Consider the following 26561-nt stretch of genomic DNA (forward strand, 5'->3'; position numbering starts at 1 on the left):
TTTATGCAATTTACCTCATTCCAGCCGCTTCAGTAGCACAGAAAAGCCGATATGCAACAGTAGTGAAGTGCTTACGCAATGTAAATCAGCTGCTTCTGTTGCAGAGAAAAGCGGCTTTGTGCCGTTGTGCAGCACTTTCAGGTTAGTAAAGTCGGTGCAAAGCTACTGTTCTCCTAGTCTGAATTAGCTGAGTCGAGTTGATTGTGTAAACAGTTGAAGTGTTACGGCACGTCAAAAAGCGAGTGCCAGAGACATCTGTGATGGTAACCCTTGTGCTATCCAAGGCACTTTAACATTGGGAGTTGGGTCATCTAGACCCACTAGACAGTGCTCTGAACCTTTTTTCTTCAATGATTTGTGATCTTCACTGGTGTCCACGGATTACATGAAATCTTTCCACCTTTATCCACCTTTGTCATGGTAGGGAGAACACGTCAATGTCATCTGGACCTCACAAGACAACACAAGGGTTAAAAGGCCCAAAACCCCAGTTTCAAGCAGCTATAAAATAAAAAAACTATATCATCGTTTCCATACTTAATACTCAACTCATGGTGGAAATGGAGCAAACTTCCCAAAAAAACTCAAATCCTTTCCCCACAGTTAGTTTGGAGAACTCTCACTACTTTTGCTAGAGAAGCTTTGAGACTTCCATACTTCTCCTATTTTGAGTGGGACAGTGAAATATCCTGAGAGATCAGGGAAACGTATGATTTGATTGTAAAATACAGACCAATGTTCTGCTCATTTTAAAATGGAGTCCATTTATAAACAAATGTGTGGCTTCAATAATAGATGGATGTTGTTGCAAGGAGGTTTGCTTTTTCAGGCTGCACACTTTAATAGACATTTACAGTTTTATTTATGACTTCACAACCCTAGAATACTAACACCGAATTCCAATACAGATGCATGTTAAACGAAACATAACTGCCACTCAAGAGGCAATCCAAGTAAACAATAAAATACAAAGCAGAAACATTTACATAAAATGGTCAATCTTAGTTTCAAAACTAATCAGAAAATACAAAAGTCACTTTAGGTCCTCAATCTTTCAGTTTTTTCTTCCCTAATGCATTTATTTATTATTACTTTTGGTCAAACGTTGTGGGCTTTAGTATCAAAAGACAATCTTGCAGGAGCATCAAATAAGGAAGCTAATCTGTGGTGAGTTCAATGGTTAAAGATGGACATGAAAGATCAGCTTTAGATCATCAAAGCACAGGTGAAGATCAGCTTTTAATGAGCGTTTAATGAGTAAAGGAGGTTTTGGAGCCAAAGAATTGAGTGAATCTTGGTTGTGGTCCAGTGCAGAGTATTGTTGGGAATACCTGAAGGGCGAACACGGTAAGGCGGCGACTGGAGACAGTCTGTCTACCAAACACAAAAACCAATAATGGAGGGAGGACTGGGCCGCCATGCTCCTCCCCCTGTTCCTCCCCGCTCATTTACATTGAATATAGGGGACAGCAATCCTCCTCTTCTCTCCCACATGCTTAATCGTCTTTGGAATTAGGCCAAACTGTAGCTGGAAAAATACAGATATTGAGCTTTTAGCTCAATTAAAAGAAAAGGCAGACAGGATGGAGGAACAGGTGTTCTGCTCACTCTTTCAAGATTCACACATGAGGAAGCAAGTCATCCTTTTTTCCAGCTGGGGAAGATGGCAATATGTCGGGACTTAACATAATTGTGCGCCCCAATTATCTTTATTAGGCTCTGTTTACAAATACATCACTAGCTTCCAAGCTTAGTCCAATATTATGTACATCGTTTTTTTTGCACTGATATGGTGATGGCTTTTAATCTTATTGTACATGTGGACAATGTGTGACAATAGACTAATTCTATTGTGTTCCATTCTAATCTATTCTATTACAACCCCATTATCAAAAATGTGTATTCTTTAGGATAAAATATCACTTATTTGTGACTTGATACAGTTGCATGGATTAAAAAGAAGTAAAAGTCTTGGTGCTCACCCACAGTTAGAACTGAATCATGGCTCCACTATGGATGCACATGCGGGTTGCACACTGGACGCTGGGTTGACTGTCCACCGTTGATGCTATCCGCGGTGTGTCATCGTTTCCTGCTTTCTTCTTGCTGCAGAGAATTTTCATTCCTGAAAGACAAGAAGATTTTGGTTTTTGAACCGATCACACAGATCAATAACGGCTTTGAGATTCAAGAAAACTCAAAAGTTCGAGTAAAAATAAGCAAAATTTGGATTCTGGTTGTTTGGTCCCACAGGAAGAAGAAGCCCTCCTTTGTTGCTCTTCTGTTCAATAGTTAATTCGTCTGAACATACGGTTAACTTTGATCTTTACTCCTGAACTGCAGTGCTGAGTTCACTTTGTTTTCTTCTTTCCTGCATTTGGAAACAGGAAGTGTTAGTCACGTCTGCCCAGCCTGCAAACAGTCTGTGTCGGGCAATGTTACAAGAATAAACTGACATAATGTCTTATTCAACTACATCCAAAATAAAATGCTGCTTTCTGCCAAAGCCTCAACCCGCCTGTGATATCTCCACGCTGCATCAGCACTTGGACTTGATAGGAACAAATACTGTGAAGCCCCCCCAGAAAACATCTTTTGGGAGGGAAAAGCAGACATCCGACAAATACAAGGCAGATGCACACAACACATTGGGACCCAGTAAAGCAGTAAAAACTATGCAAAAAGTGAGACTGTGTGTTAACATCTAAAGATATAGAAAGTGACGCTTCCGTAAATGTGTTTTCTATTCAGTTACATGCAGAAAGCTTATAGTTTTACATGCAAACTTTCTTGGAAGCGTATTATTTACAGCTAAAAATGCACATTGGCAAAATGTAGGCGCTGACGGGTGCTGGAACTCCTAATGAAGCGAAGGTGTATACGTGCCTGCATACATTAAAAGTCTTACATCCACACTGGCACAGAGTTGTTCACACGTTTAGCTCAATCTGGCCATTCTCGAGAAATGTTTGAAATAATTTGGTTGGAGTTTTGAGCTCTGCCAACAACACTGGGAGCTTTTTCTGTGCTATTTTCCTTACCTGGTTAGTGCATTACTAGTGAAGAAATGGAATCTTGGGGACATTTTTATTTGACTTCTTTTTTTCCCCCAAGACTAATGTATGATAAAGCTACTGTGTAACTAATGCCTTTATAATTGCGTTATTTAGCTAAGTGCCACTTTGAAACCCATCATTTTCTTTTTGCTTTTTTTCATGTTCTAACATAAAGTTAGACATCTTTCTTTGAATAAAGTTTTTTCTATCTATATTGCTGAAAGTGCAACACGTCTTGATTGGAAACTGCATTGAAGTCTATCTTAAAATTATTTTTCTAACAATCCTCATCCCTTCATATCTATGTAAGAAACACAGTTCCATCAGAATCCAAGTCTTTTTTGACATTGAATTTACAACACCACATTTTTTTATCGTTCTTTAAAGTTGGCAGCCAAAATTTGACCTGTAAAAAAGTCATATGTTTGATTGGCTGAGAGCCGCTGGACTTGATCTGGGGCTGATTACTTTGACCTGGGGTCATGAAGAGTTCAACACATTTGCAGGTGAATTTCTGCAGACGACTTTTTGACAGATTATGTTTTCCAGGTGAATTTTGGCTGGGGAATCCATTTTTTTTGCTGAATTTCTGCAGGCGAATTTTTAACATCTGACTTTTTTCCAGGTGAAATTTGTAGGTGAAATTTTGGCTGCCAACTTTAAAGTAGAAAAAACCCCCACATAATATGGCAGGATAAAAATATAATGTTGTAAATTCAATGTCAAACAAGAGTTAGATTCTGATGGAACTGGTTTATTTAATGTCCTTACAACCAAATGATTTGGTCCTCCTGTCATGTTGGTGCCAGCTGTTGCTAAAGGTCATGATTATATAGTTAGCAAAGCACAGAGGCTGCAGCTGTGAAGCTACATTCACACCGACCTCAGTAACGTGCGTGCACGCCACCAGTTTCAATGAAAAGTCTATGTGAACTTGTGGACGTTACGAGAAAATGGAGAAAAATGCCCCTGACGAGTTTTCGCTTTTATCTGGAACTAAAGATGCTTTTTTTTTAATATTCAAGATGTGGCCTTTTCGCAAGGTCAAAGCAATTCAGTGGCTGATGTACAAAAGGTATTTGAGAGGCCAAAAAATGATGTCTGTAATTCAAACAGATAATTAGAAAAAGAGGTTAACGCATTTCAAAAGAGACTGAACAACCAAAGAGCATTGGAAGACAAATGTGACATGAAAAATGAGAAAAACCTGCAAAAAAAACAACAACATTGTGAAGGAGGAGTTAAAAACAAATCAAGTTAGAAGACGAGGCTTCCAGACTTAAGTCTGTGTTTTCTCCAGAAAACATAACGCTGACAGCAATCAAAAAAAAGAACAATATCTTCAACATTTACGACAAAGAAACAAAACCTTTGAGCAGGAACAGACGGAAACGCAGTCAATTGTGGACTAGAAGGAGGAAGATCTTAAACTAAACAGTCTGCTGTAAAAGCTGCTTCAGACGCCGCCGAGGAGAGAATTTGAAACATTAAAAACAGAATCAAGCTGCTCATCAATTCCATATATCGCAGGCCTGTCGGAAAAACTTAAAAGGATTTTCAAACAACATAACATCCCAGTTCATCTCAAACCAGTTAATACACTCAGACAAAAAACTGGTTCATCCCAAGGACAAAATTTCCAGCTACAAACAGAGTAATGTTGTGTACTCTATCCACTGCAAAGATAACTGCAATGAACAGTATTTAGGAGAAACCAAACAGCCTCTACAAAAGCTGCTTTACCAACATTGCAAAGCCAACCCAAGTGGACCTGAGTCTGCAGTGCATCTCCACCTGAAGGCCACAAACCACTCGTTCGACGACAGTGAAGTCCGAATTCTAGCCAGAGAGAAAGGATGGTTTGAACGAGGAGAGAAAGAAGCCATCTTTGTCAAGAAGGATAAACCTTGTCTTAATAAGAATGGTGGTCTCAGGTTTATTCTTCCATCCATCTACGGCAGTGTTTTGAAACCTAAACAAACCAAACCAGTTCCACCTGGGTCGTTAACAGCTGAAAGAGATGACCAATTTGGAGAGGGAGTCACTGGCTCCCCAACCCCCAGCTGAGGACAAAGGACTATTAACGACCCGAAACCATGTAGGCTAAGTTGACAATACCATCCAGTTTCAGGTCTGACTCCTCCCCCATGAGCGCATATAGACCAGCTCTTAGACCAGCTAATTCAGAATTGACAAAGCCTCTTGGATAAGGAGCGAAACGTCTTCGAACTTTAAAACCAAGTCCAGATGACATCCCCTAAACCTACTACAATGGAACCGACCTGGATGAATGAGAGTCTTCATAGACATGATTCTTTAAATACATAATTTAACAATTCTCTTTGTAAAAACAAGACTTTAAATCTGTAAATCCAGTCTGATACAGACATGGCTCAAACATTTTTTCACCAAATGAGCAACATCTAGAATATTATCACAAACTTGATGAGAACTATCTTGATTTAGAACAAAAAAGTATTTTTTTGTTGCACTTGGCAGCTTGGCTCAGTGAATGAGGGTTTGTATCAGTTTTGGCTTGTCCTCAACACATTCTGAAGCCGGGCGAGCGTTAACGGTTTATTTTTGTAGTCTTTTTTGTTCTCGCACAGATGGTTTCAGGAAGCTATTAATTCTATTTTGTCATGATGATTTTGAGCTTCGGGTTGTTTCTGAACCACGAAAAGAAATTAGCAGCTTGCAGTCTGTGAGCAAGCAGCGGGGTCAAGGATATCAACAACCCGCCAAAAGCATCCGGCGTGCTCATACGTCTGTGGCACATGAACTCTGAGAGAGTTGGCCTCAAACTGTAAACTGCAGCGCGCTGTGACGGACAGTGGAGCTCCACAGCCTTTCATATCCGCACCAGCTAACCAGCTGTGAAGGGAACACCTGCCGCTGATTAATACAGTCTCACAGCAACATGATGTAGAGAGTGAAAAAACACTGGTAACCCCAAAAGGTCAAACGCGGGGGTGAACCCGTCAAGCTTGTAGCCAGGTTCAAGTGCCACAAAGACTGACTGAGTTTCATCGATTGATCGATTTTTATTCCTACGATCCAACCAGATCGATCTGTCTGAGGCAAATTGCTGTTCAAATGGACTTATACCATTAAATCAATTCAAAATGAAATCAATCAATTGTAATCTGTTGTGGAACATACCATTTGGATTGAGGTATGGTGGGTTCATTTTACTATAACAAAAAAACAACCAAGTGCATCAGCGGACAATAGACGTGACGTCATCAAAAACTGATCAACCATCCTTCCAGTCCTATGTATGGAAACACTTTGAATTCAGCAAAGTCATGTGACCATACAGTGTGCTAGAATGTTCTAAGAATGTTCTCTTTGGATTATTTGGATTTGAAAAAACAACTATGGGCTGAACTTTAGGAAACTAAAATGTGAATAAATTTGACATTCATTCTTACACATATTTAATTTACAATTGATTATCTTGAAGAAATCCAATGAATGTAGAAAACTTCACCTTCACTGTTCAGTAGCAGGTATTTCTCTCTGAGTCACACTGGTGGAAGTTTTGGATCAAGATGTTCTGGATCCATTTTATGTCAGTGAATCGGATCATTCAAAGTGAACTAATATCAATGACTCCTCAACCACACTTTATGATATGAATGGAATTGTTGTTAAAAAGAATTGTTACCCCCCTAGTTAGTGAAGTGGTGAAATGACCTCTGTTATGATCAGACTGAAAGCAGAAGTTGTACTTCTATACTGTATAATAATCAAATATTTGTATGCTAATGTTATAATAATGTTTTGACTTCGTAAGCTTCTTAACAAGGATTAGACTGTGAATATTTATCCCTCTAACATCCTCAGTAAGTCATAAATCACAGACGTGGGGCACCGCTGTCGGCGCACACTCTCTCCCTGTTCCTCTGGCATCATCGCTTTCTCTGCGATGTGAAATCTTGCACATCTTCAAAGTGACTGCATGAACTGGTTGGCAAGTCCGTATTCTAGTCTGGCTTCTGTGTTGTCGTAGCCCTGGACATCTCCAGCGTGCTAGGGGCTAGAAATAACAGTCTTTTTCAGTTTTCTTGCCTTGCAGTGGCGTGGTTTCCATCTGCACGGATAAGAGACTCTCTGGAGATTGCATGTGCAATTGCTTGCTTCCATTTGTGAGCTCACTGGTCTATAACAAACGTGGTAAAGCACACGGTGGTTCTCAGTGACGTCTGGGGAGTGTTACACGGCAGTCGCTGCCATAGATTATCATTGATGTTGCAATAGTCCCCAGAAACATCTTTGCATAAAAAACCTCATTAAATATTCAGTTTAAAATCTGCTCCAGGTAAATGAATGTGGTAGCAGACTTGTCATCGTTTTCTCATTCCCACTGTCTGTTAAAAAGAAACAAAATAAACACTATTATATTTAATTGAATATTCCGCATTGCAACCAAAGGCTTTATAAAGAAAACTGAACTTTTGAACTTAATACCATAAAACGCTGCAACAAACACGATTCTGGACACTTCAGTAAAAACGACATTAGCTACTCTCCTTCTGACCTTCAATTTAAAAGCCAGAGATTTTTGTAATTACAATCATATCTTGTTTATCTTTTCTACTATAAAATCTATGGCTTAAATTGTGCTCATAATTGGTTGCATACTGTTGTGTTTAACCAGAGAAAAACAAATATTTCCAATGACTTTGCTTTCTTTTTTTACTGAACAGTAAAGACTAAACTGTGAAAAACAGTGAAATTATTTTATCAGATTCAACCTTAACATCAGTGCTGGCTTAAAAAAACAGTTATACAATGTAAACAACCATTACTTAAGAATATATAGTAATTTTTTGTTGATATATATATTTTTGTGTAGTAATGTTTTTATTAGTCAGAATGACAAAAATTGTTATGAATTAAGACTGAATTAAATTGTGAGTTGAAATGATTGACAGTATTTTAAGCCTTGGGCTCATTCCTGTACATGGGTTGACCCGTATGGGTGCTGCGAGTTTTTGGATAGTCTGGACCTCAGAAGGGTTGTGGTCCAGCTTTTTTTTAGGAGTTCTTCCTTACCGTGAAGGAGGGTCTAAGTTCAGGGATGCCCAATTTAGTTTAGTCTGTTTAGTGAAAGTTTAGTATTCTCCTATTGAATTCTCAGCATTTATGATCCTTTTTGATCGTACGTTTACTTTACAATTACTGGTATGAAGCCCATTGAGACGACTGTTGTTGTGAAATGGGCTGTTGAAGTAAAATTGAATTGAACAGGATAGAATAGACAGCAGCGGCCACATCTAAAGAGGAGAGCAGGTGTTTCTTGCAGTTCCCTCGATGTTCATGCAGCCACCTTTTTGGACGTCATGAAAATGGAAAACATGATTGTTTGGTGCAGTATTTGTAAGGAGTTGCGCACATTTATGACATACCGGTAACGTTGTCATACGGTGCCCTAAAGCCACATTCTTGGCACCTTACTGACCGCGTGCAAGCGCTGCACGCACAGGTTGAGCAGGTAATGCATAAGTGGTGGTAGAATGCTAATTCTATTGTCTAATTTCCTATTTTCCGACAGTAAGGCAGTGGACAAAAAGCGTGCAAGGGGCGCACACTTATCACTTGGACAGCACTGCTCCTAGCTCGCTTCGTAAGGTTTGGGAGGTTGGAACAATGAACAATCCTTACGACATGCCTGCATCTCACTGACTTCCCCCTTACTTCCCCTTTGCGTGTTGTTTAAGTCTTCGTTATGACTGGTCGCCCGCAGCACGCCCGTAGAGAAAGACATACTTGAACATTTTCTCTCTATGGGCTCACCAACTGTGATCTTCAAAAATGTGTGCGTGCCCCGTACAGGTTTGCCCATGTTTGGCATGCAGACAGCTCGTAACAACCAAATCGGATTGAGGAGAAAAATTGTTTTTTGCCCTCTCCAACCAATCAAAACAAGTCCATCCCATTATCCTCTTCCACACCCCTTCACACATTCCCGTTCTCAGTTCTTTACCCCCTAACAGATTGATTCACATCAGTCATACATTGAAAAATTGACCTTCCCTACATTGAACAAGTCTCTGAATTGAACAAGCGTGACTGTCATATCCTTATCTTTGATCAGTTTTTATATTTTCCAGCCTGGATATGAATAGGTTGCTCCTGGTGAACGGCCCAGCAAATTAAAGAGGCGACCCCGAGGCCGGGCACATTTTCTCTCCTCTGAGGCCAAGAAAGCCTGATCAATTTAAATGCAGTTTGTTGCTAAATTAAGTATGGCAGGTTAGAAAGGGCTGTTTCTCATGCCTGATTAAGATAAGCAAAGCTGTTTTCTTTTCTGGAAAACTTTAAGCAACTCCGGAGCTGCGAGGATGGGCTTTGACGGATGGGCCCTGACTGTGTGTGAGCTGGCTGCCTCAGCATTGGTAAAAGATTTAGGAGCACAGAGCCTCAGGCAGGTTTCTCCTGACATCCACAAGGGAACAGCCTGGCACAGTCAACCCTGAACTCCTCCAGACTCATTTATGATCCAGCTCACTACCTCATTTCCCCTGCTGAACGTCAGACTTAAATGTGTCATTTGGCATGTGGATGACTGGACTGACAGTCTTCACCAGGACTGTAGAAAATACGAGATGTCGAACCAGTGCAGTTTGACTTTGTGAAGTCAGACAAACAATCACGGATGATCAAACATCTTGTATATTTTTGTTTTTATTGAGTCACGCTCCTTTCTTTTGTGGAGCGGATGTTTTTGCACAAAGTTTAAGTGTTTTAATCACAAAATGATCTTTCCTGGTAAAAGACGTCTTGCCTTGTCAGAACAGTTTAACCTGAAAACTATTTTAGATTTTGTCTAGGACTGGACTGAAAACAAGAATGTCTTAGTAGTTAAAGTCCTGCAGAAGTGCTCCCAGTGGTCGTTTGGTTATGATTATGCTGTTTTTATCTCCCCCAAAAAACCTTGTCGTCTTCTTTGATATAGCTCTAAGTTGTGTGCAGAACCGTTGATGTGGCGTAACCCTGCCCCCTGACCCTTTTTTTCCCTCCCTGTTGCTCTCCTGCTAGCTTACAGCCCCTCAAACCCTCAAACTAACATCGTCAGTGCAACATAAATGGTGAGCAATATTCGGCTGTAGAGCTATGATCGAGATTCCAGCTCAGACGAGGAAAACAAAGACGTCCATGGATCTATCTCTCTGACGGTGGATGCATCAGAATGGAGCGGAGCAGGGAGCTTGTGGCCCCCCCACATAAGTCACAATAACTCTTTTTCAAACGGCATTTCAGTCAGACAACTCATGCAGTAAAGAAAGATTTATTTCCACATTTCTTTTAGTTTGGCATAAGGCTCCGTTCAGATACATAAAACAAAGATCTCCAAAGAAAATTTCAGGTATTAAATCACCCCTAACGGAACTCACAGGTGGAAGCCGGGGAGGAGGTGGGGGCAACGTGGAAATGGATGAAGAGGGATAGGACCGCACACCTGGAGCTTAAGTAGGACGCTAAATAGCTGAGTTATTTAGGCTGAAGGAAGGAGTAACCAGCTAAACGCACTGCTTGAGCTGCCTGCCTGAAATACTCCCAAGGTCGTTCATTTATCCTCTGCTCCTGATTCACAATGATTTGCCCAAAGCAATATCCCAAAAATGCCATTTTAAGCAAGATTTGCGTAATATATGTCCTCCATCAAATTAGTGCATGTTAACACTAAAAACACAATTTTCATCAGTGAGTTTTTGAAGAATATTAACTAGCTGTATCTTATTTAAAGTCAATGCCGTAGATATTGTTGCCTATTGAAGTAGACAAACTAGGTTTGCACTTGAAAAGCTAAAGTTACTTGCTAACACCTTTATTGAGTGTGAGGATTGTGAGCTTTAGTTTGGTTTCTGTCAGTTATCTTGTGGTTTTGGTCATGTTCCAATATGAATTGCCCCTCAGTCACATCAGTTTCAGGTTTGTCTTGACCCACAGCTGTCTTTATTTCAGTTAACTATATATATATATATATATATATATATAAAATATATATATATATATATATATAAAACCACCCACGGAAGGGTTAGAGGGGCATTTATATATATATATGTGTGTGTCTGTGTGTATATATATATATATATATATATATATATATACATGTGTGTGTGTGTGTATATGTGTTTATAATTTATTTACTTATTTATTATTATTATTAATGGGTTGTTGGTAACTGCAAACCAGAACCAAATAGAAACCATACTGATAAAAGGCAGAAAGAGGTCATAGTTAAAACGCACATGTAAACCCAGGAACCTTGTGTTGATGCTGTTTTTTTTTTTTGTTTTTTTTTAAACACCAGACTTGTAAATTAAGCGACTGCTGATCTTGGAAAACAGACACATCTGCTTTGGTGTTAAAAAGGAACAAATGTGTGTTCTTACTTCTGGCAGGAGTTTGTTTATGCTGTAAATTAGAACATGTTGCAGGACCTTTGTGTGCAATAAACACAAAAACACATCAGTCATGAAGACTGTTGTTTTCTAACAATCAATACTTCACAAACTGTGGGTCTTCAGGAATGATTCATGAGTACAGGCTTTAGGCTCGAAACTCTGCAGGCAACTAGTTTAGAGGTTATTTTGAGCTTTGATTATACAACACGTCTTTTTGTTTTTTTTATAATATAGTGGAGATGATGGGTTAAATGAATGAAGCCAACAAAGGATATAGAACCAAACTAAGTGAAGAAAGTATGTGTTTTAATAAACATGTAACATTTTTTGGATGAACTGTGATTTTCCAGTTACAATAATTAATGTTTTAATTATGAATGAGTGAATGTGAATGAATCTCACACATATTTGTCTTATTTTTCACTCTATCATAGCCTCTTTTTCTGAACAGTTTGTCATCTTAAAACCAATGACTTCATTCATAGGGAAAAAGAAGTACAAGTATGCAACAGACTATGATAAAAGGAAGTGAAAGGGAGGCTTTTCTTTTAAAGTCCTATGTAGGGGTAGTGCTAGCTTGAGTGCCCCCCCCCCCCCCCCCCCTTCTCCAAAAAGAAGAAATGGAAGACCACTGATAATCTCCCTGGAAGATCTAACCCCGTGGTGAGAACGGTGAGCAAAAACCCCACAACCACACGGGGGGACCTAGTGAATGACCTGCAGAGACCTGGTACCAAAGTAACAAAGGCTACCATCAGTAACACTACGCCGCCAGGGACTCAAGTCCTGCAGTCCCAAACGTGTCCCCTGCTAAAGCCAGTACATGTGAAGGATGATCCAGAAGAGGATTTGGAGAATGTCCTATGATGGAACCAAAATAGATCTTTTTGGTAAGGACTGTACTTGTGTTTGGAAGAGAAAGAATGCTGAGTTGCATCCAAAGAACACCATAACTACTCTAAAGCATGGGGGTGGAAGCATCATGCTTTGGGGCTGTTTTTCAGCAAAGGGAACAGGACAACTGATCCGTTTATAGGAAAGAATGAATGGGGCCATGTATCGTCAGATTTTGAGTGAAAACCTTCCATCAGCAAGGGCATTGCAGATGAAACATGGCTGGGTCTATCAGCGTGACAACAATCCCAAACACACTGACCCGTGGTTAACAAAGAAGTGGCTTCATGAGAAGCATTGTGAGGTCCTGGAGTGGCTATTCAGGCTCCAGATCTCAACCCCATAAATCTTTGGAGGGAGTTGAAAGCCCAGCAACACTCCCAAAACATCACTGCTCTAGAGGAGAACTGCATGGAGGAATGGGCCAACAATACCAGCAATAGTTTGTAAAACCTTGTGAAGACTTACAGAAAAAGTCTGACTGCTGTCATTGCCAACAAAGGGTATATAACAAAGTATTGAGTTGAATTTTTCTTATTGATCAAATGCTTATTTTCCACCATAATTTACAAATTAACTCTTCAACAATTAGACAATGTGATTTTCTTTTTTTTTTTTCTCATTTCGACACTTATAGTTGAGGTATACCATGATAAAAATTACAGGCCTCTCTCATCTCTTTAAGTGGGAGAACTTGCACAATCGATAGCCGACTAAATACATTTTTGCACTACTGTATATGTCCAGCCGGCCAAAAGCCACAATTTTCTATTGGTTAACTCTTCCTTGAATGAAAAGGGACTCTATCCTTTGGTGACTATTAAATCTGAGTCCCTGATTGGTCAGAATTTGACCTGGCTTACCTTCTAACGTACGTGCAGTGGAGGCCAAAATCTATCGTAAAAACTTTATTAGCTACGTGTGAACGCGAACGTTTTGAACGTGAAAGCCCGAAATGTGCATTTACACGTGTTTTCATAGACTTTTCCTTGAAGGTGGTCGCTTGAACGTGTGTTACCGTGGGCGACCTGAACATAGCTTTTTAGATGCAGCACGCATAAAAATAAGTAAATATGTAAGGGAAAAACACATTGATGTGACTCATCTAGATCACTGCCTTCCACTCATGTCAGCCCCTCTGAAAGTTGAAGGAATTCAGAAATAATGTGATGGTAAATTGAAAAATGATTCCTAAAACTATTATTATTATGATGTTTTCCTTCTAGCTATTCATGTACAGTATGTCAACGGCAAGAAAAGATCCTGAGCTAATGATCATATTTGGTAGGAAATTTTGTCCCGCAATCGTATTCAAACAAAACCCGACATTTCATAGTTTGCTTTTACCTTTAACAGGGCTGATACCGTCAGTGACTTCAAATATTTATTCTGTTCCCTTCATCCCCTGTAGTGCAATAAAAGGGATTGTGCTGCATTTAGCTTGTTAAAGGGCTTTCTTCTTATAGAAGACAAGATATTGATCTCTACTGCATGTGACACGTCTCACACTGTGCACTGGTCTTATTAAGATTTAGTATAAGGTCAGAGGTTTGCAGCAGGAGCTTCCACATTCTTTAGCTAATTAAAGCCTGCTTCCGGAGTGGGAGTAGATATTCAGCTGTACAACACCTCTGACTTCAACATCCTGGATGTGCAGAGTTCTGAGCTCCTTAATGAGGGTAAGACCATGAATTTCTTTGATTAAAGATTTCCCAAAGTTGAAATCTCCCAATTATATGCCCTTGTGCAGGGGAAAAAAAATGATTATGACTCTGATGATCACTAATTAAACCGGGGGGATTCAATCCTGTGCTGAGGTGGAGTAGATGAGAGTTTTGTTTGAATTTGCAAAGGAATTGATATTAACAGATGAGGAAAATAAAAAGACACGATAGAAAGAAAAAAAACTATTAGAAAAACCTTTGTTTGAAAATAGATTAAAAAGATTCATGGCAAACTTAGAATCGAAATATAATTAAATGAGGGGAAATATTTAAAAATATATTACACACACTCAGAAATGCATCTTTTTTCTTTTTCTTTTATTTAATAAAGAATGACAAAAGATGCCTTGGATTTTACAGATGAGCCCCCTCTGGGGCAATAATTAGAGAATGGGTGTCTCTGAGCAGTCATGATTCTGCCGTGAACATGAACTGGATCGTCCGCACAATAACAAGGTCTTTTAAAGAGGGGTGGAACAACTTGACACATAACAATTACATCATGTCCATCTCTGGTTTTCTCTTAATTACAGTGTGTTATTTGTCAGACAATTGCTGTACATGGTTTGCATTTGACATGCTATTATTAGTCTTGAACCAGCCAACAAAACACATCCCCCAGCACACATCTAATTGGTGAAGACTAATTTAATATACTTTTTTGTTGGTTCATAATTATTGTAATTTTAAATCCTCATTTGAAATAAATGAGTGGTCTTTTTGCTAAGTATTTCTGGGTTGTAATATTCTAAAAAGGAAGACACAGTTAGCACTCAGGGAAACAAGACCTGTTATCACAAACAAAATCAGATTACCACATTTTCCGCACTAGTAATAGAAGGCGCACCTCGACCTATTTTTTGGACATTATGTCAGATATAAGGCGCACCAAACTATAAGGTGCAGGCAGGAGAGTCAGAGGTGAGTCCGTCAGTCAGTCTAACTTTATTAACTGCAATCACAATAATTCTAGAACTCGTTCAAAGTACGCTACCCGTTAGCCGTGTCAGCGCATGTTAGCAACGCGTTAAAAAACAGACTTAATACAGCCAAAACAAATGTTACTCACTACACTAACTCCCAACCATGTCAGGAACACAACCAGAACCAGACTAAATCCCCATATAAGGCACAGGGAATGTAAGACACATTGTCTTTTTTGCTGTTGTTTATTTTGTTTTTTTCGTCAGCAGGTTCTCCAAGACAACGGAGTGGTGCTGTAGAGACAAAGTGAGAATAGCTCAGAGGGTCTGATTTGATCTTATCTGATCATCTGTCTGTCTGCCTGTCTAAACCAGGGGTTCTCAAAGTGTGGCCCGGGGGCCAATGGCGGCCCGCGGGAAGAATTTCTGTGGCCTCAATAAATCCTAATTGATTTTATTAACTCTTGTGCTATCCTATGCACTTTATCATTGGGAGTTGGGTCATCTAGACCCACTAGTCAAAGTAAGGGTGGGGTCATCTAAGACAGCACAAGGGTTAAACCAGCTGTACATTGCTTGGAAAAATATTGTTTTATGGTTTCTGGCGACATCTGTAGGAAAAAAAGGTAATTACACCCGGGGGGTCAACGGTACAGTGTATGAATTCCACCACAAGAGGGCAGACAACATTTTCTATGTCACTGCCTCTGCGAAAGGAAGGACCGTGACGACGGCAGTAGAAATTGAATCAGAACTCAATTAGGAGAGAGAACCAGAGCAGGTTACTTTGAGGAAAAAATGCATTGGCGAGGAGAAAAGGCGCTTTCAAGCTAAGTGCATAAATGCTTACTATGTCGTACCTCAAGGGCTGGATAAAGTCATGTGCCTTATTTGCAAGCAGGTAAATGCAACGCTCAAAGAATTCAATATAAATTATCACTATGTTGCAAATCATAAAAACTGTAACAAATTTACCGGTGAGGAGTGCAACAATAAGCTCCAACAACTACAACGAGGCTATGCTGCACTGCAGATGTTTACAAAAATGGCTCAATCCAGGGAAGCTGTGACAGAAGCTAGTAGCTACGTTGTGGTTTTGGAAATGGCCCGGCAAAGCAAGCCCTTAAGTGACGGAGAGTTTGTAAAAAAGAATGTGTGAAAGTAGCTGACATTGTTCGTCCAGAGCAAAAGATAAAAGTCTGTCAAATGACACAATTACTAGCCGAGTAGAAAATCTGCGCAGCAACCTTCGACAGCAACTGGGAAAACATCAGGAGGGCCTGGTTTACTGTACACTAACACTTGGTCATTAAAGTTATTAACTCAAATTTATTTATCTAGCAATTTGAAACAATAGCAGTTGATACAAAGTGCTGAACACGAGAAATAAAGAAAGCAAACACTAAAACACGGTAAAACACAAGATAAAATATAGAAAGATATAAACAATAAAACCAGTACAATAACACTGCAATAACAGAAGTCTTAAAAGCCAGAGCATTAAAATTACAGTAATACAGGCGGAACGTGATGAACGTGTGGATTACTGTTTCAAGCTGTTAAAAAAGGTTTTACCGTAGAAAGTTGGCGAAGATGAAAAAAGCTTGACTTCACCACTTAGCTGATCTGCTGATCCAGTTTAAAACCAAGTTAGAGACAGTTGCTTTTAAAAAGTTAGTCAAGGGACCCAAATCAACTGGGGACGGTTCACTAAAATCATTGGGTTCAAAAACTAAAACTTCAGTTTTATTTTCATTAACCCTTGTGCTATCCTAGGCACTTTAACGTTGAGAGGTGGGTCATCTAGACCCACTAGACAGTGCTCTGAACCTTTTTTCTTCAATGATTTGTGATCTTCACTGGTGTCCATGGATTACATGAAATCCTCTCCACCTTTATCCACCTTTGTCATGGTAGGGAGAACACGTCAATGTAAGGGTGGGGTCATCTAAGATAGCACAAGGGATATAACTCAAAAATCTTATGACCGACCAGTCTTTAATGCCACGACAAAAGACACGACAGTAGCTGCTTCATGGTGACATCATCTTTTTTTAACAGCAGATAGATCTGGCTATCATCCGCATACAAATGAAAAGAAATGCCCTGCTTCCTCAAGATTGACCCTAAGGGTAACAGATACAGAGAGAACAAAAGTGGCCCTAGAACCGATCCTTGTGGAACCCCCTAAAAAACTTGAGTTGTGGTAGATTCAAAACCACCCAAGCTGACACACATGGTTTTTTCTGCCAGGTAAGACTTAAACCAGTCCAGTGCAGTACCTCGGATCCCCACTGAGTTCTGGAGCCTATATTAAATTACTGTGGTCTACAGTGTCAAATCCTGCTGTTAGATCCAGCAGGACCAGGACAACAAAGTCTCCAGCCTCATTAGCCAGGAGAATGTTGTTGCTGACTCTTAGTAACGCTGACTCAGTACTGTACTGTGGAAGTGTCAAAAACCAGACTGGAAGACTTCAAGAATTTGATGTTGGTTAAGGAAATACTCTGGCTGCGAGTAGACTACTTTCTCCAGGAGTTCTGAGATGTAAGGCATCTTGGAGATGGGTTTAAAATTAGCCAACACAGTACTGTCCAGGCTGGTTTTTTTTTAATAGAGGCTGAACTGTTGCATGTTTAAAAACAGCAGGAACGACACCAGCAGCCAGACTGCTGTCGATGATTGAGAGGACTGTCTGTGCAATGCTGGGGAAAACCTCCTTGAAAAGCTTGGGAGGGATGGAATCTAGGGGAGAGCCTGATGGTTTACTTTGACCGACCAACTCATTTAAGAATTGAAAAGACACTGGCTCAAATTCTCTGAGCAACAAACACAGGTCGAAGTGTCAGAAGAAGGGAAAATAATGACAGCCCTTTTGTTTTCCTAACCTTATTATTAAAAACATTGGTAACGCTTTATAATAGGGGTCCTTAATAAACTATTTATAAGACATTAACAAGCACTTTTAATGTTGTAGTAAGCTGCTTATAAAGACATTTGTATATCCATGTTTTTCCCCACCAAAATTGACCCCCCGTCTAATGTCATGTTCCTAATCTGGCCCTCCTCTACAAAAGCTTTGAGAACCCCTGCTCTCAACTGTACATTAGAAACATGTAAGTTTACACAAATGGTGATTCTTGAACATCACAATTAAAGCTCTGACATTTAAAGTTCTATGGGGAAATGCCAGAGATTAATGATAAATAACACATTCTTGATAAAGCTGGAAGTCAGCATATTTGCCATCATAACAGCAGAAACAAGCCCCCTTTGACATTCCAACCGCAGCCATCAGAGCCTGCTGACGGCTGCGGTCTCGTGTCATTGCTTATCACTCAATATTCTTATTTGTCCTTGGACTGTGCTTGTATTCCGCTGTGCAGTCACATTCAAAGAGCACCCCCGAGGGCAGAGGAAGATGACTCCGACAGAACGGCGTTGACACAGCGAACGTGTGTGCCAGCTCAGTGCAGAGGTGTCCCTGATTCACCAGAGCGTCGACTTTGCTGAGATGAAGGGAACTGTGGTGTCTTTACTGACAAAACTTCAGAGAATCCCGGCTCCACATTTGCTGGCAAAGCCTCCAAGAGAACACTCAGTCTGGTATTCCTGCTAGTACAATATTGACAAACAGCTCCAGCAGTTATTAACTGAGAAGTGCAAGAAAGACTTCTAAAATGTAGAAAAGAAGTATTTTCTAAACTATAAAGCATACTTAATAGCCTTCATTTTTCTCAAAAAAACGACAGTACACTTTATGATCTGGAGCTTAGATTAATTCTGGTTGTGCTTACTGATGTTGAAGCAACAATGAGAGCCACACGGCTCTCTGTCAAAATGTTTGTATGGAACTTGGTCGGTGTCTGTATTTTTTTTTTCTTTTTTTACGAACTGCCAAAAAGGTTGGTTGTTGTTTTAAATATGCTAACTTGTAGCGGTGTCTGATTATTATTCTTATTTCTTTTTTCACGTGTATCTAACAAGGCTAGCGTAGTCAATTCAATTCAATTCAATTTTATTTGTATAGCCCAAATTCACAACAACAGTCGTCTCAATGGGCATCACATCGGTAATAGTCACAGTAACATTTCTTTTAGTGGTATTAAGCGCTAAAGTGAACTCAAAGCCTTTTATTTTGCAAAGCATTTGAACTGAAACTGTTTTAATTTGGGCTTGAGATGATTATTTTACGTAGTACATGCTTTTGTCTTTTACGATTTTTATTTTAATATCTTGGTGACGCACCTTGTGACAAGTGTTCTGTGAAAGGTGCTTTACAAATAAATGTACTACTATTACTATTAGTCTGCTTTATTCCATGTTGAAAACAAAGCCGGGAGTTACAGGTACTGTCAATATACGCTAACGTGGCTAACATGTGTAGTGGTGTCAGTCTGTTTATACATTTTACTAACAAGGTTGGGAGTTGGCTATTCACTGTTATTTTTAGGGCTGGGTTAATAAAATTTATGATTTATTCAACCCATCAGAAAGATCAGTGTATATATATCGGTTTATATCGCCGAATCTTGACTGCAGTGGTGGTGCGGCGCCTTGTCACGTTACCATGACAAGGCGCCGCACCACAAAACAAATAGTCCGCTTTTTGTGAAAAAAGCGATATAAATCGGGAAAAAAAGCAAGAATTAATGACTGGTTAATATTCATTTCTTTTGTAAGTGACCATGGTATAAAAGCGGGTTAATGGCCTTCAAAGTATGCATTATCACTTTTTAACGCACGCCGTGGAAGCCTGAACTGTCCGATGCGACGGAGGCACGTTAAGGATGGGAGTGGGGTCATCTGGACCCCACAAGATAGCACAAGAGGTTTATTAAAAATCTTCCTTAAACATTCATCAAGTCAGTTCTCTCCAGAACAGAACTGTCTTGTTGCAGAGCGACCAACACCTGCAAGCATTCAAAACTTCTTTTTTTTTTTAAACTTTGTCCTTCAAATATTAGGATTTTATTTGATTATATGAGTTTTCAATGATAACATGCACTGCATTTAACCACTCAAAAAAGATCATTCTCAAGTCATTCAAAAATATACGTATCTGAGAGCAAAAGCAGTTTTTAAAAATACTGCTTAAGATGAACATGGTGTTGCACTGTGAATATTTGCACAAACATGAAAGAACAAGACATTTATTTACAAAACCCACACTGCGTATAGTGTTTCAGGTAAAATCCATTAATTAGTGAAGTCAAGCTCTCATTTGTTATAACCCTTGTGCTATCCCAGGCACTTTAACATTAGGAGTGGGGTCATCTAGACCAGCGTTTTTCAACCGGTGTGCACACTAATGTGCTGCGAGAAATGGTCAGGTGTGCCGTGGGAAATTATCAATTTTCAGTGATCACTGAACATTTCCCATCTCCAGGATATCAGCTCTTTGTTCATCCAAACAGGCCCTGATAAAACACTGAGTAGTTAGGAATATGAAAGATCATAAAAAATAATTTTTTTTTGGTGTTTATTTGATTCTATTAAAGACACTTTTATAAGAATGACGGTACCACGATTTAGCCGCAGCTTTAGCGCTGTTTTTCGGAAAAGTCCCGCCCCTTTAACTGTCTCCACCAATCATTCTTGGAGGCTTAATCATACGTCATCAGTCTGACCAATCAGAAGTGGTTAAAGTCTTCACTTGTTCAGATTCTGCTCATAAAGTCGCTCAGTTCCAACAAAAATACCAGCTAAAGCTGGTCTTTAGTGGTGTAGCTTTCCACAGAATCCGGTATCAGACCGTTGAGAAAGTGATCAAAGTAATAAAGCTCAGAGTCTTTCTGGCCTCTGCGTCAGTTTTTTCACTGCATCTCCCATGATGCATTGGTTTAAAGTGATAGCATCTTTGTGCTACAATGAGTCTTCTCTGTTAAACGATTTGCTTTCAGACTTCAGTGACTTTTGAAAAATTTAAAGTTAAGCTTAAATAGAAGTAATAACAACATTTACCAAACAGGATTAAGGTGAAGTGGCCAACAGACACAATTAAACTAAATTGAAACAAATTAATCATCAAAAAAATGAATAAAACGTTTTTGTTAAAGTTTTTAAAGACTTCATTTTTGATTAAAACAATAGAAATTCATTTTAAATTTCTTAAAATAAAAAATAAAATTGGTGTGTATTTATTCATATCTAGGGGGAATCGGACTTGAAATATCGGATTGGGCAACTATACATCAGGACTTAAACACTGTCCATATAACCTAACCTAACAGAATCAAATGCAAAAGGATTTATGCTAGAGTAACAAGCAAACATATGTTTCTATGCAACTGTAATTGTCATTTTAAAAAGTTATAGTAAATAATGAGTTATTTCACATTAAGGAGTAGCTACATTTATTTTTCATTACATTTAGTTACATGTATAAGTTATATCTGGCCCTTCAAGGACAGCCATGCAGATGTGGCCCTCAGTGTAAATGAGGTTGACACCCCTGCACTAGACAGTGCTCTGAACCTTTTTTCTTCAATGATTTGTGATCTTCACTGGTGTCCATGGATTACATGAAATCTTTCCACCTTCATCCACCTTTGTCATGGTAGGGAGAACACGTCAATGTAGGGATCGGGTCATCTGGACCCCAGAGGATATTAATGAGACAAGGCTGTCTACTTATTATAGACTGCAAAACCTCAGAAATAATAGAGGGTTGTCGCAAGCAGGTAATTTTTTAAATTAATTTGTGTAAAATTGCGTGTGTCTTTGCAGGTGTTGGGAAGTGTCTGGTTTTCATGCAGATGTTGGAGCACCCCTATCAGGTGTGGAGTGAATGGTTTGTGGCTGGGCTGGCTGCATTCTGACTACATTCATTATCCTCCCACTCCTCAGGCTGTTAGGAGTCCCACATGAGCGGCAAACCAGGACTGATGATGTGCTGATCTCAGCAGCCGGGCCAAAGCTTTGAGGTTGTGTGCAGCAACTGTATAATATTATCCCGAAGCTGACAGGATGTTCTTGAGGTACGAATGTATAAAAACGGATGAATATCTTGGTGTTTGTGCTGGCTTCACTGAGCCAGTGGAAGACGAGAAGCTGCTGTCTGACTGACTTTATCTCATGTTCGATGCTTTGCTTGAATTTGGGTCGATAGGGATGTTCAGGAAACAGGAACAACACTGCTTCCACACTACGGTCTACAATTGGCTCCATGGTTTGACAGTCGGTGGGCAGATTATGACTCCTCTGCTCTCACCTCCACCCCTGTCCATGATTCAGCCACATCGACCTAATCTGTACACTTCCAAGCCATCACGAACGTTTAGGAAAATGAGCTAAACTGAATTTGTAATTCAAAGTAGTTCAAGGTGATTCTTATTTCTGAGATTGCACGGCCCTGTAAAAGGGGAGGGATATGATATCCCTCCAATTTACAAAAAATAAATCCAATTCTACCAGCTGCTGTTTAAAAGATGTAGATTCTCTCAGACCGCAAGGGTGTTTGTTAGGGTGTCAGGTAGTTTGAAGAAGTTCATCCTTTAGTTCAGACTATTTATTTTGCTAATTTTTGACTAGTTGTAATCTTTTAAGGGTTTTAAAAAATAATGTAAAAAAGTGTGCCAATAATATTTTGAAGTAAATTCTGGGATGGAGGTTATGGTAAGCACAGCCAAATGCCTGAGGTTACATTCACACCGTCCTCAGTAAGTCACAGTCAAGCAACCCCTTCCAATGAAAAGTCTATGAAAACGCACATAATGTCATGTGCGGGAGGCTCGAGAGCCGGTAGGACCCAGGCGCAGAGACGGGAGGCAAACGGGTTCAAGGGCAAGGGGTTTAATTATAACAAAAAGCGCTGCAGAGCAGGATGACAAAACAAAAACTCACTGTGGCGGGGCATGAAACAAGGCATGAACGGACGAAGACACATGAAGACGTTAAACACACGACCAGAAGTTAATGGACCAGCACAGGAGGAAGGCAGAGACAGAACTTATAAACAGACAGGGCAGACAAGACACAGGTGAACACAATCAGGGCAGATGGGGACCAAAGGAAGTAAAACTCAAGAAACAAGACAAGACAGGAAACCTTTCAAAATAAAACAGGAAACAGAACTTAACCATGACAGAACAAGACAGAAAGCAAAAACCAATACAAAAGAAACTCAAACCATGACACATAAAAGCACAACACAGGCTTTATCATTCAAAACACTTGCAACATTAATTACAACATTTTTTTTTCTGCTGTTCTCAGGCTCCACTAATAAAACGTGTGGCCATTGAACATTGAGCCAGGTCAAATTTTGACCAATCAAATATTTGGTAGTGACGAACGGCTTTCTTTGTGATTCCTGGAAGTGCCAACTGCTTAAAAACTGAATATGGAGGAGAATTAATAATTGTGGTTTGTGCCTGGTTAGAAATATATGACACCTGTTTAGCCATATTTTGGGATAGAGCTGTGAAAGAAAAAGTGTGAGGTAAAATTCCTGAAATTTACACCACTCTGACATTTTGTCCCACGCCTCTTCTACCTACGGACATCCATTAGTAAACAGTACATTAAGAAGCCCATCCCTGTATGTCCAGTGTGAACACCTTTGGTTGAAAATGCTTTGAACAATGCGCGTTTAGTGACTTCATTGCTTCGGTCACTGTAAGTGTGGCTCCGTCTATTTTCTGAAAGGCACACTTAAGCTATAGGGCCAGAGCTTATAGAGCCAGAGCTTATAGTTGACGCGTCCTTATTAAATGAACTTCCACAGTCCCAGTTCTTCTTTTTCCGATGTTTACTTCCCAAAAAGGTTGTTCAAAAAATGTAAATACAAAAACATATAAACATATGAACTTTAAAGTACGGTCAAAAACTAGTGCGCTCTCTCACTCTGTAGCTTCACAAAACTAACGAAAACAATGTGCATATGGCTACGTCGTACATCTCAGCCAATGGAACTGCTGGGCTCCTTAGTTGACCTATTCTTTTCCAATGCTTCTAACAGTCACAACTGCCCATCTGGGAAGATAGAGGTTACCTGCGGGTAAAAAAATGGGCAAGCCTGTACAGGGCACATAGTTGGCCAACAATTTGAAGATTGTAGACCACCTGAAGAGCCCGTAGAGCGAAAATGTTCATGCACACTTTTTAATGGGCAATCTGTGAGCGACAGGTCGTAGTGAACACTTAAACAACACACAAGGATAAGAAATGGTAAACGAGGAGAGATGTAGCCACGTTGTACGGACGACTCATGTTTCTCAACTCCCCAAATCCACTTTAACAGCCTTTTGGTGCTGTTAAAAGTAGCCGTGTTAACATGGGCAAAAGTAATCGGAAAGAATGCCCGATCGGAAGAAAAATACGTCATGTAAACAAGCCGTTCGGAATAGTCTGCCCCGATCAGACTCGTTCGGATCAAAATTTCTTTCCGATCAAGATAGATGAGTTATCTTCTTTCTCTTTCGGCTTTTCCCATCAGGGGTCGCCACAGCGAATCATCGTTTTCCACCTCACTCTGTCATGGACATCTTCTACCCTAACATTAGCCAACTTCATGTCCTCTGTTAAAACATCCATATATCTCCTCTTTGGCCGTCCTCTTGCCCTCCTGCCAGGCAGCTCCATCTCCAACATCCTTCTACCAATATATCCACTATCCCTCCTCTGAACATGTCCAAACCATCTCAGTCTGGCTTCTCTGACTTTGTCGCTAACACAGGCAACGTGAGCCGTCCCTCTGATGTACTCGTTCCTTATCCTGTCTAACCTGGTCACTCCTAAGGAGAACCTCAACATCTTCATCTCCGCTACCTCCATCTCAGCCTCTTGTCTCTGTCTCACTGCTACCGTCTCTAACCCATAGAGCAGAGCTGGTCTCACCACTGTCTTGTACACCTTTCCTTTGAGTCTTGCTGACACTCTTCTGTCACACAACACTCCTGACACTTTCCTCCACCCGCTCCAACCTGCCTGCACTCGCCTCTTCACCTCTTTTCCACACTCTCCATCACACTGAACTGTTGACCCCAAGTACTTAAACTCCTGCACCTTCTTCACCTCAGTCCCCTGTAACCTAACGCTTCTACCTTGATCCCTCTCGTTCAGACACATGTATTCTGTCTTACTACGACTGACCTTCATACCTCTTCTTTCCAGAGCAAACCTCCACCTCTCTAGCTGTTCCTCCACCTGCTCTCTACTCTCACTGCAAATTACAATGTCATCCGCAAACATCATTGTCCAGGGAGATTCCTGTCTTACCTCGTCTGTCAGCCTGTCCATCAGCATAGCAAACAAAAAGGGACTCAAAGCTGATCCTTGGTGTAGTCCCACCTCCACCTTGAACTCCTCTGTCTGACCTACAGCACATCTCACCACCGTCATACTTCTCTCATACATGTCCTGAACTACTCTGACATACTTCTCTGCCACTCCAGACGACCTCATACAGTACCACAGCTCCTCCCTCGGCACCCTGTCATACGCCTTCTCTAAATCTACGAACACACAATGCAGCTCCTTCTGACCTTCTCTGTACTTTTCCATCAACATTCTCAAAGCAAAAATGGCATCAGTGGTGCTCTTACGGGGCATGAAACCATACTGCTGCTCACAAATCTCCACCTTCTTCCTAAGCCTGGCTTCCACTACTCTTTCCCACAGCTTCATTGTGTGGCTCATCAACTTTATTCCTCTATAGTTGCTGCAGTTCTGCGTGTCACCCTTGTTCTTAAAGATCGGAACCAGAACGCTTCTCCTCCATTCCTCAGGCATCTTCTCACTCTCTAAAATCCTATTGAACAACCTTGTTAGAAATTCCACTGCTGTCTCTACTAAGCACTTCCATACCTCCACAGGTACGTCATCAGGACCAACGGCTTTTCCGCTCTTCATCCTTTTCAGAGCCTTTCTAACCTCATCCTTTCCAATCTCTGCTACTTCCTGCTCCACAGCAACCACATCTTCCTCCCTTCTTTCCCTGTCATTTTCCACGTTCATCAGCTCCTCAAAATACTCCTTCCATCTTTTCTGTACACTCTCCTGGGTTGTTAGCACCTTTCCATCTCTGTCCTTAATCACCCTTATCTGTTGCACGTCCTTCCCATCTCTGTCTCTCTGTCTGACTAGCCTGAACAAGTCCTTCTCTCCTTCCTTTGTGTCTAGCCTGTCATATAGCTCATCGTAAGCTTTCTGTTTGGCCTTTGCCACCTCTCTCTTCACTCTACGCTGCGCTTCAAGATAGATGAGTTATACCGATTATATACCGAGTTATACCGATTGTTTATCCGACCGTTGTTCATGTAAACGGTTCATTCTGATCGTGTGTCACTACTGCTCTGGTTTATATCATGCATAGACGGTGTTTCGCTGAGAGAAAGCTTTGGCGCTAATAAGGCACCGACCAGCTGCTCTGCCCACGGACGTCCGGACCCTGCACCCGAGCTCTGCATTCGGGCTCCGGTGCCAGTGGACCGAGTGAACCTCTCTGAGCAGAGCAGGCGGATTTATTAATCTGTGTTTGAGGGTAGGGTGCTTTGTTACGTGTGCGTTTTGTTGTTTTGTTATGTGTGAGAATTGAGAATG

At 40.4% G+C, this 26561-nt stretch overlaps 1 protein-coding gene across 11 annotated transcripts in view; it reads right to left on the reverse strand.

The window, feature by feature from the left end:
• Nucleotides 1-26561, reverse strand: part of b3gat1a (beta-1,3-glucuronyltransferase 1 (glucuronosyltransferase P) a) — a 123583-nt gene that overhangs the window by 27815 nt on the left and 69207 nt on the right. For 9 of the 11 annotated variants that reach the window (XM_078956459.1, XM_078956458.1, XM_023961210.2 and 6 more), the window contains one exon: nucleotides 1983-2125. The gene's annotated coding sequence lies outside the window, so the exon portion shown is untranslated. The remainder of the gene's footprint in view (nucleotides 1-1982; nucleotides 2126-26561) is intronic. The other 2 variants (XM_078956457.1, XM_023961212.2) reach the window with 1 other exon arrangement.

This window comes from Oryzias latipes, chromosome 13 (genome assembly GCF_053564925.1).
Source record: "Oryzias latipes strain Hd-rR chromosome 13, Olatipes_Hd-rR_3.1".
NCBI classification, from domain to species: Eukaryota; Metazoa; Chordata; class Actinopteri; order Beloniformes; family Adrianichthyidae; genus Oryzias; species Oryzias latipes.